Genomic DNA, 4,895 nt, shown 5'->3' with positions numbered 1-4,895 from the left:
TGCGTGCCTACGAAGTGTGCCCTTGAGCAGGAAGGTCAGAGGGCACCCTCTGGCGTCACAGCTTCTTCAGACTCTCTCCACATTTTTTTGACACAGGCTGGCATTGGCTTGAAGCCCACTGACCTGGCTAGGCTGGCTGAGAAGCCAGGCTGAGGGATCTAGGCGCCTCTACCTTCCCAGCACTGGGTCCGCAGGTGTGTGCTGCCGCGCCTGGCTTTCTTTACATGGGCTTGAACTCAGGTCCTCAGCACTTTTCTGATGGAGTCATCTCTCCAACCCCATTCACTAATACTTGTCCAATGACTGAAACAATAAACCAAATATTCATCATTAAAACTGGTCGGACGGGATGTAGTGGTTTGAACCCGAGAGACTCAAGTACTCTAGCAGTTGATGCCCAGTTAGTGGTGCTGTTTGAGAAATGGAACCTTTAGGAGGAAGTGCCTTATGTCACTGGGGTTGGGCTTTGGGGATGTATAACCTCACACCAATTCCTTTCCACACCCCCTTCCTGTGTGCGGGTAAAAATGTGACCAGCCAGTTTTCTACTCTTGCTGCCACACCCATGCCTCCATGATGGGCTCTATCTCGCTAGGACTGTAAGCACATCTGTAAACCATCTTCTTTTCTAAGTTGGTCATGGTGTTTTACCACAGCGTCAGAAGAGTTAACTAACAGGGCAGCCGCGTGGAGGGCGTTGTTTAGTCTCTATGTTGACATCGCAATGCTGCCCACCATCAAGTAAAAACCCATGATGGAGAAACTGAGATGGCACCAGCCACGCTTAGGAAGAGTTTACTCATGGAAGTCGCAGAATCCTGAGCGTGACTTTGCCTGTGAGGGCTGAGGGCATTCAGGATGCCATAGTGGAGACAGAAGCTAGGCTCAGACCTGTCCTGGGGCAGCAAGACATCACGCAGATGCCTGCTAAGCTCTTCCCATGGAACCTTTCGATTCCTTGTCCTTCCTGTGAGTACTGTGCGTGTTTAAATTTTGCAGATTTTTTATGAGTGGTGTGCACGTTATGTATGGTTGTTTGTGTACATGTGTGCATGCACAGGCGTGGGTGCCTGTGTGTGCGTGTGGAAACCTAAGGTTGGCATCTGAAGTCTTCCTTGATGGATCTCAACTATTCACTGAAGCAGGGTTCTCAGCTGAGTCCTGAGCTTGTAGACTGGGCTAGCGAAGCTCTAAGGTGGCTCCCATGACCCCTTGTCTCGCCTTTCCGAGGCTGGAAATGCCTTGGTGCATCACCACGCACATCCAGCATTTATGTGGGTCCTGGGGATTCAAACTTCAGTTCTCAAGATTGCATGGCAATTGTCTTATCCACAGAGCCTCGTCCCCAGGACTTGTGTTTTCTGAAACTTCATTATAAGCTTTCTTTTAATGAGAAAAGTGATTTCTTGAGGTAATAAACTGTATGATGTGGGATAGTATCTGGGTCACTGCCTCCCATTGAAGGAAAGATAGTGTTTCAGAGAACCTTCTAGAAAATTCTCTTTGATGTTGCAGAAACGTTGTTCCTCAAATAGTATCCACCCAAGGAATTGTAGATAATTAATCTTCTATTCTGGGAGTTGCTGACATTTACAGCCAGAGGCTTCGACAGACTCATTTCCACGCCATCACAGTTAGTTAAAGTGCCGGTGCTCAGAAGTATTGATTAACAAACCTGTGTGGATCTTGAAGGAGTTTCTAATGGGTTACAAGAAGATTTTGCCTGTGACTTCATTCATTTTATCAGCCGCTTCTGAGACATGGAAGGAAAACTTTGGGTTCAGCAAGCTGGCTCAGTGAAGGCCCCTGCCGCCAAACCAGACATCCTGAGTTCCATCCTAAGGAGCCAATGGAAGGAAAGAACTAACTACTTCAAGTTGTCCCCTGATCTCCACATGGTGGGCCTTGGTACACACACTTTTATTGGGATAAATACATGAAATAAAATAATTTGAAATCCAGGCATTGGAAACTAGGAAAATATTAGTAATACATGTTGGGTAGATAATTGTACGAATTTGGGGGTTGGGGAGATGGATCAAGTGGTGAAGTGTTTATGGTGCAAGCATGGGGACATGAGTTTGATCTCCCAAACTCACCTTAAAAAATCCTTGAGCCTCTGGCACACTCCTGTGACCCCAGCAACGGGGAGGTGGAGGCAGGTGACCCTTTGGCTTGAGACCAGCCCACACCAGCGACAGACCCCATGCTGTGCTGTAGCTAAGCATTATTGCTGGCAGAAAACACTGACCAAACTTATTCCAGCCACACTCCATCATCAAGGGACTCCAGGTCGGAGGTCATGAAGGAACACTGCCTCCTGGCTTGCTCACCACGGCTTACTCAGTTTGCGCTAGTACAAAGTGAGCACCACCGGCCTGGGGTGACAATGCCCACAGTGGGCTGGCCCTCCCACAGCAGTCATTAATCAAGAAAATGTCTCCTAGACTTGCTTTCAGGCATTTTCTCCGTTGTGGCTTCCTCATCTCAAGTGATCCTAGCTTGTGCCAAGTTGTCAAAAAATTAACTAGTGCACCCTATTTAAAAAACACGGTAGATGAGTGCTGGGGAGATGGCTTAGTGGTTAAGAGCATTTTTTGTTGGTCCAAACCAATGGAGTTCTGTTCCTAGCATCCACATCTGGTAGCTCATAATCACCTGTAAGTTCAGCTCCGGGGGATCAGACATACTTCTGGCTGCCACGGAAGTCATGTGAACCACCTCTCTAACACACAGACACAGACACACACACAGTCATATCCATAATTAAAAATAAAACTGAAATAGAGAAATAAGGTGGGTACTCCTGATGATCACCAGAGTTACACCAGAGGTTGTCCTGTTTTCTAAGCACACATCATCTATATATACACGAACACAGGCACACACATATACAAGCCAGGAATAAATAACTTACAAGTTCTGATTTGCACACCTTCCTATGAAATGCCCCAACCTTGTTCCATCCTGTCTGGGACACAGGTTATTTCTTGGTTCAGGGAATTGCTGATGTATAGGCTGCCTGCCTAATTGTCACTCCGAGGCCAGTTAGGCCTGACTGACTTGGTTATCAGTGTAAATTTCAGAATATCACTGAGCTCTGTTTTACTGAATGGTGGCTCTGGAGTTCACGATCAGTGATGCTTGTAGTTGGATATGTCTCTGAGAGGCCTTAAAATATCTTTTCAAAAGATTCAAGTTTCTGACTTTACAAGGAGCATGGTGGTGCATTCCTATGACTGTGACACTTGATAAGTAGAGGCAGGAGGATCACATGTCCAAGGCCATCTTGGCTACATAAGACCAGACTGGACTGTGGGAGATATTGCTCAAAAAGTAAGAAAAAAAGCATCCTACCTTCTAATTCATTTTTATTAAATATTACAGGTGGGGGTTAATCTTGGTTATCCACTTGACTGGACCCAAAGTCCACTGAGAGATAACTGCTGGAGACCAGGTTATCTGAGGTAGGAGCACCCACTGTAAATGTGGGTGATAGTTTCAGTGGCCCAGGGGGAAAGTTGTGCCTTTGGTCTCATTGCCTTCACATCTTGCCGGTGAGTGCATCTACTCTGCTTCTCCTGCTGCTGCATGCCCTCAGTGGTGTGACATCAGAATTCAGATGTCACATGGGCTGAAGATCAGTGGCTTTCCAAGAACACTTCAGGCCTTTACCACCAGGCTGAGACTGCTGGGGCACCCAGCTTCATGGGCTATGCAGCCAGGAGAGCTGAGTCCCCTGAGCGTGCAGGTATCTGTTGTCAGATGCCCTGCCCTGTACTGGTTAAGCCAATCTAACATATCCCTTCTTATATGTAAGCTATGGTTCTGTTTCTTTAGAGAACCGCAAAACGATACACAAACACTGATCCCCCACACACCACCACGGTCGCTTTGCCTTCACCCGCTTTCTTTCCCTTGTTTGTGCCACACTCCCTTTTCCATTACGAAATGTCAGATAAGAGATGAAACACAAGCATTCAAAGACCACAGCTAAGCCAGATGTGGAGCAAAAAGGATGAATGCCAGGCCCCAGGGATTCTCTTGACTTTAAATATTCAGTGCCAGGTGGTTGAGTTGGCTGCACAAAAGCACACGTGCCTACGAGGGCCCTGACGGCAGAGCGGGTGGGAGCAGTTTTCATCCGGGTGGAATGGAGCTGTTTAATTGAAGCGCATGAGAAAGTTTGCAAATAAGTAAAAAGGAAATTGACTGAAATCATTTATTCGCATCTGTCCAGAAAACAAACATTGCTATCATTTGTAATCTTTCCCAGATTAATACTTAGGACAAATAATAGCATTCACATCAGCTCAAGGAGAAAAAAAAAATCCTTTGGCTTTGGTGACAGAATAATATTATTATTTGTTCCCCAAATCTTATAAAATTAATAATGATTAAGATGATTTTTAAGGAAATAGAATTATTTACTTATGTGTGTGTGTCCATGTTGAGTGCATGCCACATGTGTGTGGGTTTGTATGGAGGCCAGAAGGCGGCTTTGCTCTTGAGGCTGGAGTTATAGGTAGTGGCAAAGCAGCCCATATGGGAGCTGGGAAACTAACTACGGTCCTCTGCAAGTGCAGCAAACGCTCCTAACTGAAAAGCCATCTCTCCAGCCCAAGCCATAGGATTTCTTGTAAAAATGTATGGCATTTCTTGCCCTGAAAGTCTGCACTGATCAAATGTGGATTTGTATGTTGTTCTTAGAACTGGCTGTCATCTGAATTGGACTTAGTGGGCTATTTTAAATAAAGGACATACAATTTCCAGGGGGTGAATAGGGAGGTGGGGGAGACAATAAAGACAAAAAATACATGGTATGAACTTCTCAAAGAACCAAAAGTATTCCCAAAGGAAGATAAGTTACGTCTGATCAAGCTCAGTTATGTGGA

This window comes from Psammomys obesus, unplaced genomic scaffold (assembly GCF_907164565.1).
Source record: "Psammomys obesus unplaced genomic scaffold, mPsaObe1.curated_primary_1811, whole genome shotgun sequence".
NCBI classification, from domain to species: Eukaryota; Metazoa; Chordata; class Mammalia; order Rodentia; family Muridae; genus Psammomys; species Psammomys obesus.
Note: the sequence above shows the minus strand (reverse complement) of the source record.